At 44.3% G+C, this 12,309-nt stretch overlaps 1 long non-coding RNA gene across 1 annotated transcript; it reads left to right on the top strand.

The window, feature by feature from the left end:
• Positions 1-746: 746 nt before the first annotated feature.
• LOC122152948 lies at positions 747-2,312 on the top strand. Its single transcript, XR_006164952.1, has 2 exons — positions 747-1,002; positions 1,575-2,312. It is a non-coding gene; the product is annotated as an uncharacterized LOC122152948 (long non-coding RNA).
• Positions 2,313-12,309: the final 9,997 nt, after the last annotated feature.

Below are 12,309 nucleotides of genomic sequence, written 5' to 3'. Positions count from 1 at the left end.
CCGCACATACTCGGGGTGAAACAGCACCAGCTCTGCCTTGAGCACTGGAAGAGGGGTCAGCAAAATGGCATGTTTGGAGGTAGGCGACGGCGAGGAGGGAGGAAGATTGATTTTAATTTCGGTTTTGTTCCTCCTCCGCTCAGCTGTTGCCATGCACTGAAGTCCCAGGTTGCTGTGTGACCTTGCCGAGAAGCACGCAGCCAGATCTGCTCAATGGGACCATTGTGCAGCCTTGCAGGGGCTTTTCTGGAGCCCTCTCCACGGGTGTGGCTGAATTAGCAACCAGGCAGCCTCCTCCTTCCTGGACTCCCTGTCCCGGGGAAACTCCACCAGGAGCACACGGATGCAAAAGGCAGCCTGCAAGAGGCAAACCCCTTGTCAGGAGCTGAGCAAGGATCTCCCCTCCCCTGCCCAGGTCTCCATCCCTTGCTGTCGGGAGCGCTACAAAGTTAATCCAAGTAATCGATACACTATATGAGCATCGTATTATTCCACTATCAGCGACTGATGCCACTGATGTAATCAAGTTACATAATCGCCGTCTTTGCACAAATACATCCATCTTCCTACAGATAGATCTGCATATCTTCTTCCATCCATTATGCATGAACCCACCAGCAGTACATGAGGGTATATATTTTCGCGCACACTATATAACTTTAGCATTGCAGTGCATTGCACTGCACAACGTCATCACTATCGATTCCCTCAACCTTCCCCCATTCCCTCTATCAGAACTGGTTTTGCAGAGAAAGATTACCAACGTGCATTGCTTGGATCCCTTTAAATCTCTGAAGGCTGAAGTGCTTCCCTTGCTCGCTTCTGTTCTTAAGAAGACGATCTTTCCTCTCCTTTTCCTCCCTGCCTCGCTTCACACAACTAACAGAGGAATTAATTCACACACAGCCCCTCAGCCAGATGCATATATGTATGAAATACCGAAGATAGCATCTCTGTTTGCAAATCTTCCACTCCCCTACACGTGGTCTGAGGTTTCAGTAGGTAAGTTACCGGGTGAAAAAAATATTTCATAAGAGCAGGTGGATGAGAGATTTTTCAGGCTGCTGACATCTATGATATTTCTGCTATTAGATTTTTTTTTTCCTTAACGTTCCTCAATTTATAATTTCCTTACAGGATTTACAGGAACAGCTGTAATCCCAAATTATCAGTGGCATTTAACCCCCTTAGCACCAAAGCACTGTACCACGATCAAATAAGGATCGCCACCTTAAAGTTTAACAACTTGAAAAGCAGGATTTCTCTCCCTCCACTGCAGCTATGAAATGCAGCAGAATGCTGCACAGAGTTGGAAATATTTTTTTTAACCAGCGGATGGGATCCTATCTCAAAATAAATAGATTCCATCACGGAGAGTTTCTTTACTATCACATAGCCTTTTCGGTCAAAAAATATTAACCATCGGGGGAAAAAAGGAGAAAAAAAAAAAAAAATGAAAAGGGGGGTAAATGAGAGACTCCTTGCTTTTACAGTATGCTCCCAAATCCGGAGGGTGCAAGAATAGAGAGGGCGGAGGAGATTTTTAATTTTTTTTTTATTATTATTTATCGCAGAAAGCACTCACCAGAAGACCTACTGCAGTTATTCCACTCAACTGCCAATAACGGCTGGAGCCCCTCGCATCAGGGTAATGCAGCAATCCTGAAAGTACCCATTTCAACCACACGCCACCAAGTTTAGCAATGCCGGGCTTTTGCCTGGATAAAATGACCTTACCCACAGGAGTCTCCCGACAGATCCCTCCGGTGCGATCAGTCAGCGAGGCGAGTGCCGGTCACCACACTGCGCACTCGCCCGGAGAAGCCCCGTGTTTACTCCTGGGGCTGAGCTGGCCGCGAGTGCCGCGGACGCGGCGCCCATCCATCCGCCGCTGCCAGCTCCGCCGCGGGCGCAGGTAATTCCATACAGACTTCGGCGGCCCCCCCCGCCCCCCGCCCCGAGTCGCCCCTTCCTTCTTAGTTCAGAAAGTGCCCGCGTCGCCGGCGGGAGGTACCATCCAGGTGCGGTGGGGGGTGTGGGGGGGGTCGGGGGGTGGAGGGGAGAGAGAGGAGGGGGCGGCCGGCCTGGGGGAGGGGGGCCGCCGCGCCTCCCGCGGGCAGCTCCGCGCCCCGCGCTGCCGCCGCGGGCCGGATCCGGGCTGCCGCGCTCAAGTCTTCGGCGAGCGGCGGGCCGGCGGGGTTTCCTGGTGCCGGGCGGCTGTGGGGAAAGCGCTGCGGCGGGGGGTGGGGGGGGGGTGGCGGGGGCGGGTGCTTGCCGGGTCCTAGCACCCTCGCTACCACGCCACAAGATTTTAAAAAAAAAAAAAAAAAAAAAAAAAAAAAAAGATGTAAGGAGGGGGGCAAATCTCCAAAAGGAAAAGAAGAAAGGAAAAAAACAAAATCGTTTGTCCGCTTGCCCCGAACGATACTAATCCCCGGTGAAAATGACAAGTGGTCAGCAGAGAAGAGGAGGAGGTCTTGGTTGGTAACCACGATCCACCCGAAATATCCTGAGGAGCCGCGGAAGCGAGAAGCGAGAAGACGCGGAGCGGCGCGGCGGCGCACGAGCGGCTCCCCCGCGCCCACGAGACCGGCTCGCTCGGCCGCACGCGCCCGCCGGGCCGCCAGCCGGCGCAGGAGGGGCCGCTGCTGCCACCCGATGGGCGCCGCGGCGCGCGCCCGGCCGCGTACCCCCCCCCCCCGCCCCGCCCGCGCCGGCCTCGGGGGGCGGAGGGAGGGCTTGGGGGGGGGGGAGTGTTCTTTTTTTTTATTTTTTTGGTGAGGGGCGGTGGGGAGAGGAGGGTCCCTCGGAAGGGATCCTGGAGAAAGTCCTGGGGAGCGCCCGCCCGCCCGCAGCGCTGGGGCTGCGCCGCGCCCGGCTGGCTGGGGATGGGGTGGGAGGAGGGCAACACGAGCCGGGCTTAGCCTGCTTCCCTTTTCCTGTTGTGGGTTTTTGTTGTTTTTTGGGGTTTTTTTTCCCCCCCTTCCCCTCCAGTTTCCGAAGCGAAGTGTTGTTTTAGGAGAGATGATACATTATCTATTCTTGGATTTTTATAAGGCAAACTGTGGGCCTCGCTGTTGCCATGGGATCTTCTTTGTGCGAACTCTCTGAACTGTGTGGGAACAGTTTTATTTCCTTCCCTTCAGATTTTTCTTTCTTTCCACCCCCCCCCCCCTTTTCTCCTCTGTAACTCTTCTGAAGATATGTATCAAAATGTAACTGCATTATTGCCAATTAAGATTAACAGCAGCTGCAAGGTGCATCTAATTAGGAATGTTAATTACTTCATGAAATAAATAGTCATTTGCAGATGTTTATAATACCAAACAAATGTTCTATAAAACTTTAACTCCAAAATTGTGGTGGTCCCCCCAGCGAATCTGATCACATTCCTGCACAGAGGCGCAGGGGAGGTGACACCCCTTCTTCCATGACAACCTCCCTGCAGGCGCACGCCCACCCACAGAGAAGGATGCAGAGTTGCCGGTGTATAGGCAGGTGGGCAGGTCAGAGGCGCCTCATGCTCTTCCATCCCATTATGTGGGGTGGGAGGATGGAGGAGAGGGAAATATCTGAGCAGTGCCAGATACACACGTACAGTTGTTTATGTTTGTGTAAATGGTGCTCTCCAAAACAAGGACAAAGAGACCAGGTAACCTTCGGTTACCACAAAGTCTGTCCTGGCTTCCTTGCAGAGCCATAGAGAAGAAATCAAACTACTAACAGTTGTTAAACCCCCAACATCTCACAAGAGAAGAGAAAAGAAAAGCAGCACGTGGGAAAGTGTGATTTTATTACAGAACATGATAAAGGATTATCAATAGGCAGATAATGTGCCATGCAGAGTCAGTGGGTTGCAGGAGAGGTGGGAGCTGTTGCAGAATTTGTAGAGCTTGCTCATATCCCGCCCCACCTTTCCTTATGGTCACAGAATGGAATTCTTCATGTTGGATAAATAGAAGAAACTAGAAATGAGTGCAACAACCATTAGTCACAATTCAGTTTTTTAAACACAGAAATTGATGTGACTGATTAGACCAGGCATTCAGATACTACTATGATGAGTGATCCATATGTGTGGGTAGGTGAGACATAAAAAACTTTTGGGGATTCTCTTTGTGGATCAGTACAGGGCATTTTAAGTTAGCTAAATGACTCATACTATCTACTTCAGAGAGCTGGTTTGGGTGCTTGATTTAGAAGCCCAGGTGCTCGAGGTGGTTGAGAGAGGGGGAGAGAGGGAAAGAGAGAGGGGATCCCAACTTTGATTCTCTCCACTAGCCTTTGGGAGAGCTGCTTTCTCGCCACTGGTGAGCGATACCAGAATCCCAGCACAGGCACCTCCATTCCACGACATCAACAGTCTTCTTCATGCCCAGACAGATTGACAAGTGCTTGAGGCTGTTTGTGCTCTGCAACAGGCAGAGGGTAGGAAGGAGGTACATGGGGTTAACACGTCGGCCAGGCACTCTGTGTGTTTTCCTTCAGTTCCTGATGTTTTACAGATTTCTCTTCCACTGATAGGCAAGTCATTTAATCTCTCTGTCCTTTTGCTCCTTCTCTGTATAATGCGAGTTAACACTGTTCTTATTCACAAGGGTGCAGTAAAGATAAAAAAGCATTAATGTTTGTGAGGTGTTCGTATGCAGTGGTCATGGGAGCTGTGTAAGTTCCCAGAGAGGCTGATTAAGGGTCTGGCATGAGAAGGCGGAAATGAAAAAGGGTAAAAGCCAAAAGATGTGAACAAAATATAATGTAATTGCTTAAAATGGCTGAAACCAGACTAATAACAGAGAAAAGCTGTAGACCGTTCACACGTGCGGAACACAAACTGCCTGTGTTCTTGGGTTAAATTAATCCCTGAGTTAAGGAAGATAGATTCAGTTCATTTCTGAGTTACTGAATTGCTATGAATGGCAAGTAAATGAGATCTTAGATATTTTATATTTTTACTCAGCCACATACTAAATCAACATTTGGTTTTGTCCTCCCATTAATAAGTACAGCTTTTATGATATAGAAGGGGATCTCCTTTGTCCTCATCATGAGTTGAGTGTTTTCAAGATATTACACCAAAGAGAGAAGCAAAATCTTACCTGTTTTCTAAACACCGTTTTAATTCTGTGGCACTCAATGCATGCTGAATGGGTTAATATGAATGAGTAGCATACCTTGTACCTGCACCATGTGTGCATGTGTCCTGGGTTGAGTGAGTGGTGGGGTTTTTTTTTTGGTGGCAGGGGAGGGGGCTATAGGGGCATCCCCCTGTGAGAAGCTTCTTGAAGCTCCAGGTCAGCTCCACCTCTGTTTGAAAACTGAGCCAATCAGTTTCACCTCTGCGATAATGTATTTAAGGGATGTGGTGATGAGCAGTGGGACTTGTGAGGAAGAGTTGTGGCAGCTGCGTGAACACCAAGGTCAGTGGAGGAACAGAGGAAGAAAGGAGAGGGGAGGTGTGCCAGAGCAGAGACTCCCCTGTATCCTGTGGTGAGATGGCAGGGCAGCCCTCTCCACCACCCATGAAGATCTACGGTGGAGCAGACACTGATTTATGCCCTGTGTTTCATTTCGCCTGGATGATCAAGGTGCTGTGTCTGAAGAAGGCTGGGGTCTTGTGGGAAAAGGTAGCCCCCGCTGTTGTAATTCAATGCTGGGAGGATTGCAGCATGCGGGAGTGTCCCACGCCGGAGCAGCTCGGGAAGGGCTGCAGCTGTGGGAGGGACTCCAGTTGGAGAAAGTTGGTGACCTGCGATGGAGCAGTGTGGGGAATGCTGTGTCCCGTGGGAGGGACTCACATCAGAGAAAGTTTGTGGAGGACTGTCTCTTGTGAGAGGGGGACCACAATGGAGCAGAGGGAACAAGTTCCAGAAGCTCCCCCCACCGAAGATGGAAGAAGCGGCAGCACTGACTGCACCCCCCCATTCCCTGCCCTTGTGCCGCTGTGGGGAGGAAGTAGAGATATTGGGAGTAGAACTGAGCCCCAGAAGAAGGGAGGGGTGGGGGGAAGTTGTTCTCAAGATGTGGCAATGCTTCTCACTGTCCTACTCTGTTAAGAGTTGTTAGTGTCTGTAATAAATGTATGTTCTTTTTTTCTTCCCCTAACAAGTCTGCCTTTTGCTTGTGACCATAAAGGGTGATTTTTTTTTCCCCATCCCAGTCCTATCTCGAACCCCAAGCCTGGCTCTCTGTCCCTTCTTATTGCTGGAAGAGAAGGGAGAGAGAGTGGCTGCATGGTGGTTGGCTGCCGACCAGGCTCAAACCACGACAGCATGATCTTGAGACACTGTGTCCCTTGAAGTAAGGAAGAGGCACAAACTACTTCCTCATCTACACCTCAGTTAGTGACTTTAAAAGGATTATCCCATTTAATGTGTATTAAGGAAATCGAAACAGTGCAAAGTAAACTTCCTTTTCTAAAAGCAATACATATTTAAAATGAAAGGGCTGACAGAGTATATGGCTCTGAAGAGTGCTAACATCACACAGAATGCTTTTGGTTAGTAAATTCAATCTGGTCAAATGGGTAGTAGTCAAGAGCTAATACCATCCCTTAGCTGCATGTTGGCCTTCAAAACTTCCTGGCCTCATGCTCACCTTGCTGGCAAGTCTATCCAGAGGGTCCAAGGACTGTCAGGTCTTTATTTCTTGATACCTACTGGTGGACTTCAGATATTAAATAATGTTTGCATTTGTATATTTATTTCTCACTTTTAAACAAATGCAATGGGAGAAACTAAGTTACACAAAGACTAGCACTTGCACATTCTCTTACTCAGTGTGCATATATAATAGAACTATGACATGATATAAATCTAACAGCATGGAAAGCAAGCATAGATTTTTAGATTAAAAAAATAATGAAATCAAAGCTTCCAAAATATGCCTTCACTCCCCCACTAAAAGCACCAAACAGAGGCCCTGCTCATGTAAAAATCTGTGTCCGAACCCTGTAAACTGCAGTCTCAATCTAATTACTAAATAGTTTCAGTAAAGCAAAAAGGTCAGCATTTTCAGCATTTTTTTCTTTTCCCCTTTTCAAAACACAATTACATCGATCTTATTAAAAAACAGCTTCCCTTTTTGTCCATTTTTGGCATGACTAAGTAGTCTGAAATGCTTCAGAGAGAACAAGGTAAAACCTGAAAAACTGCCATCTGGTTAACGTCTCCAATTCTCCTTGAATTCTTGTCTATTTTTTGTATTTTTAATTTACGTATACTTACATTTTATGTTTGTGTGCTTTATATATTGTACATTACATAGTACATATTTTTAATAAACCCAGGCAAGAGTGTTCAAGACTGCAGATATTTTAAAAAGAATAATCCATAATTCCATGTCATGTGAAAATTTCAAAAGCAATGTATTTTACAGAGGAGCCTGGCCCTAAAGAGTACATATCTAGTCAGGGAATAATACTCATAACTAAGAGGTTTAATCGCAGCAGTTATTGTTTATAGTCTTAATTGCAGTTATATTTTTATGTTCCTGAACAACATATACCTTTCTGTAATCATAAGCATTCTGTACTCACTGCTGAGCTTTGTTGTCCTAAATGCTACAATTTTACCATGCTTTTCTTGTTGGTACCAGTTCTGTGTGACTAATCCAGCAGCTTTGTGCAAGGCATGTGAGACAGCTCAGGCTATTTGGTACACAGCTCTGCCAGGGCCTTGCTGTCTCTATATGCAGCTGAGACAAACCTTCCTACGTTGGGTAGGCATCAGTTGTAGGTGGCCTGAATGAAGCACTACGACACCTATAGATGAAAAGTGACATTACATAAAAGCTAAATACCTTGTTACTACTTGAGTGGGAGGATACTTTCATTCAGAAAGCCATTCCTTCAAACCATGCACTTCATTGATTCTTAATGTTTAAAGAAAATGGAATTAGATATATGTAAAAAAAATTAGCTTGCTTGTCCTGCAACTTACTGCTTTAACCTAATTTAGCAAAGGATAATGTCAAGATAATTAAATGCCCATCTCTTGCACATTTTTAATTCTGTAGAATAAATGGTTACTTGCTGTTCCTCTAGTCTCTCATTACGGTATCGCAAATGAAGATAATATCCATCCATAAGCTATTTGGAACATATACCTCATCTATTTAATTAAATAGTACTCTATCACAAAATTAAAAACTAAAAAGTTGGGGTGCAATCATGCATTAAAAAAGATTTGTATGTTTCATTTCAGAGTTGATGCTTTTATTTTTTTTTTTCCAAAGACCTAAGCAAAGGCAGTAATAAGGGATTATTTTCCTTTGAAGATCTGTTTACTTTTAGAATATTCAGTAATATAAATCTCATCCAATTCCTACAAAGTCAATAGAAATGTTCCTACTACTTCAATAGCAGTTACAGCAGGTCTTCCACTACTGTTCTCCAGCCAAAGATCATAATTTGGAGATTTTAAATATAATCATTTTTTGGAAAAATGTTGCATAAGAACAATTGACCAGAGTTAGGACTGTAATCCACCTCAGCCAGCGACATATGCCTAGCAGTGAGCAGAACTGAATGACAGCAGGTGAGAAAGGCAGGGCTGATGAAAAGCAAAAGAGATACTCGCATAATATACTTCCCAACTTCTGACAACCATCAGTTCAGGGATTTTCACTTTTTTTCATATGAAAATGCCAATCACGGATATGAAAAGTGTTAGAAATTAAAATACAAATGTGATCTGAAAAAAAAAAAAAAAATAGAACTAAAGGAAAAAGCAAGAACCTTGTTGAGTAATCCAGCTGCTTTGTGAAAAACTGACTTTTAGTCTTTCTATTATTTTTTTATTTTTTCATTCTAAAAATTGACAGCAGGTAGAAAATGTGCCAGGAGAGCAGATCCTGCTGGCCGCGGCTCCGTTCCCTCTGTGCTGCTCCCCTGCCCAGGACGCTGAGCAACTGCCCACTCCGGGCCACTGAACCCCTCTGTCACTGAAGGATTTTCTCAGGAGAAAAGGGATTTTTTCATGGCCTCCTGCCTGACTGGGCAGACCAGGGTGAGCAGCAACGGGGCAAGCCAGGGCAGGCCGGGGCAGGTGGCAGCAGGACAGGCCGGGGTGGGCAGCGGCAGGGCGGCATGGCGGGGACTCCCCCAGCAGCCCGGTCCCACCGAGCCTGGAGACAGCAAGCAGAGCCTGGACAGGGAAGGTGACCAGGGTGCACCAGCTGCCTGGCAAACACCAGGCAAAGGCGAGGGCCAGAGTCGAGTTCAAGGTCAGTCCAGGACCCACAAGGCTGGGTGGGGACAGTAGGGCCTGCTGGTGCCCGCAGGGACCAACGTCTTAGTTGCCTGGGTACGCACGCTGGATATGATCCCCAATTTAATAAATATTCATTATGCAGTCCTGGATGTCTATCAAAACCTGAGATACAATATTGGTACTGTTGGCATGAATGAGGTTCTGGTGGTCGTCACGTAGTCAATGCATAATACAAATTTCTGTCTTTTGGCTGCAGCGTCTTCCATTGAAGCACTCGCTACTAAAATGTCTTCTGCAGCTTTGGTGCAGATAGACCAACCAAAACGTGACGTCAGGTAGGTCAGCGTAGCAGTGGGACTGCCAGAAGCGGGGCAGTAAGGTGTTCGCTCAGGTGCAGCTCCATATGAGTGAATTCCTAAAGAAGTATGGTTACTTCCATCCTGAAGTACATTAAGTACGAAATTTCATATATCAAAGAGTGTGACTGACAAAACCAAAATCAGTTCCAGAAACTGCCTATGTAGATGTAAACCATTTTGACAGGAACAGTCTAAGATTTAACTGGTTTAACATTCCTGAGTACAGATATCCTTTGGAAAGTTATGAAGCAGAATAAGATATCACCAAAGTCAAAGCTGTGTGAATTACCTACCCCACCAAGCTTATGAATCAATTACAATAAAGCTATGCATGTCAAAATCAATTAACCTAAGAAATGTTTATTATTCAGCGTTGCTGATTTTCTGTCTCACTCCTACACATGCACACATGTGCATACAGAGACACTTGATTTTGTGCTTACCAATGCACCCGATTTAGCAGCTGGAAAAGTTTATTCCTGTTATTAATATAAATTATTAGGATTTATCCACAGTCAATATGTTTTGTAGCTTCATTTTGCTATTAGGATGCCATGGGGAAATCTAGACTTCTACGTACAGGTATAACCTGTGCATGTGGGAATAACTTACCCGAGGGCAAGATGGGGACAACGCACACAATGGAAAAAGGGAGGGAAAAATCAAGGTCTTCATTAGATGTATGAAAGATCTTGATTAAAACACCTGGATGGGAAGAATGTACTAATACAAATACAGTATGGACCACTTATCTAAGATGGTGACAATGACTGTAAAGGAGATTAGAAATATTATGAAGGCAAACAAACAAACAAAAGATAGTGATACTAAACCTCAGTTACTGTATGTGGACTAGGTAAGTGTTGTGATGAACACGATGTGGTGATTAAAGTTTAGGACATAATAAGCAGTTGCTCTTTGGAACAGCCAAGCAGAAAACTCACAAGGAGAGGATGTGCTCTTCAGTTTTGAGTAGTGCACAGGACCCAGCTGAAAAGCCAGTTATTTAAGTGCCACTATACAACAATCACTGTGTGGTAATCAAATTACAGGAGCAAATCTCTCCAGATCCCTCCAAAAAGATACCAAAACAACCTCACCTTCTCTTCTTGAAGTATTACTTTACTGTAAAGAAGGGCAATACCTAAAAACATGGAAGCTAGTTAAAATAAAGTTAAAAAAAAAAAAACACCCAAAAGAGTAAAAATATTAGTTGGTGCAAAGAATACTGTTCAAAGACATCATGTTACATGTTCAGTGAATGAACCCATCAGATTCTTAAAAAAGGGCTAGCTTGATTCAGCAAGAGTAAAGGATCTTTTGGAAATAAAAAAGTTGAGTTCTTTAAATATCAAAATCACAGCCCAATGATTGAAAACTATATATAGTAAATTAAACATAAAGCTACAGTAACTCAGCCCTCACAAAAATGCTGAGAATCAACTCACTAACAGCATACAGCATAGAGAAAAAATATTTTCAAATTCATTAGAAGATGAAGCTTGTCATTATTGGTAACAGCAAATGATTCAATAGGATGAGAATTAGTAGAAAAAAATCACTGAACAGAGCAGTTGCAAAATATTGAATTTATAGATAATATTTTTATTGTTCTAGTATGTATGAAATAAATAACCCTAAGGATATTAAAACAGTTATTGCTACAACAGCTTGAACTATTTTTGGTTCCACAAAAATCTGGTAGTACTCACAAAGAAAACCATAAATATCACTATCGAAGTTTCTCAAAAATGCCAGCTTAATGTTTAACAGACTTCAATAAACAATCAAAACATCACGAATGATTGGGACAGGTAATGAGAACAAAATTGGAAAGAAACATTATGCCACTGTATTAATCCACAGTGTACTTTGATCTTGAATATGACACGTGGTTAGGTCACCCTGTCTCAAAATAGTCATAATCAGTAATTAGTATTAAGCAAAGTAATTAACAAGGGAATAGCAAAATACAACACATTTATTCAGATGGAACACTGAACAGAGTAGGTCTGTTTGATTTGCAAAAGATGATACAAGGGGAAATAGATGCGAGATCTGTGAAGTCACAAGTGGAGTAAGGACCAATGTTTTCATTATACAAGAATGAGAAGGCAGCCAATGAAATTATGATGTAGCATGTTCAAAACAGATGCATAACAATTAAGTAAATTGTATAATTCATTCATTGCCTCAGGACGTTTTGAAGGCCAAAGTATAAATCATTTCCAAAAGATTAAGCACGTTCTTGTTGTAGAGGCCTCTCTTTTGTATTAAACAGTAATCTGACTACAACTTCCTAGTCAGAAAATGCCAAAACTGTGTGCTGCCAAGGTGGAAGGATACATCAGAGAAAGATCTCAGCCTGCTTCACATGTTTCTTTCACCCTTTGCCTAGGCTTCTTCTACTAGTAATTCTTTGAGACAAGACAGTGGGCTAGCTGGGTCTATGTGCTGACTCCATGGACATGTCTTTTGCTTTTACAATATATGGACTGTGAAGGTTTTTCATTATTGAAAGAGTTAATGCACATTATACAGGGTTAATGCAACACAGAATCTGTAAGCAAATGACAAGGAATGTCAGTTGTCTGGGTTTAGTGTGCAGGAGTTTCATTTTCCATTGGTGGTTACTTTAAACTGCTACGAGGTAAGAATTCCTGCATTGATTCAGTGCTCATTTTTGCAGGTGTAAGCAAGCAGATATTAGGAATGCAAGAGGAAGAAGGCCAAGAGCAAAA

Source organism: Tyto alba, unplaced genomic scaffold (genome assembly GCF_018691265.1).
Source record: "Tyto alba isolate M040663 unplaced genomic scaffold, T.alba_DEE_v4.0 Super-Scaffold_14, whole genome shotgun sequence".
NCBI lineage: Eukaryota > Metazoa > Chordata > Aves > Strigiformes > Tytonidae > Tyto > Tyto alba.
Note: the sequence above shows the minus strand (reverse complement) of the source record. Positions and strands in the feature narration are given on the sequence as shown.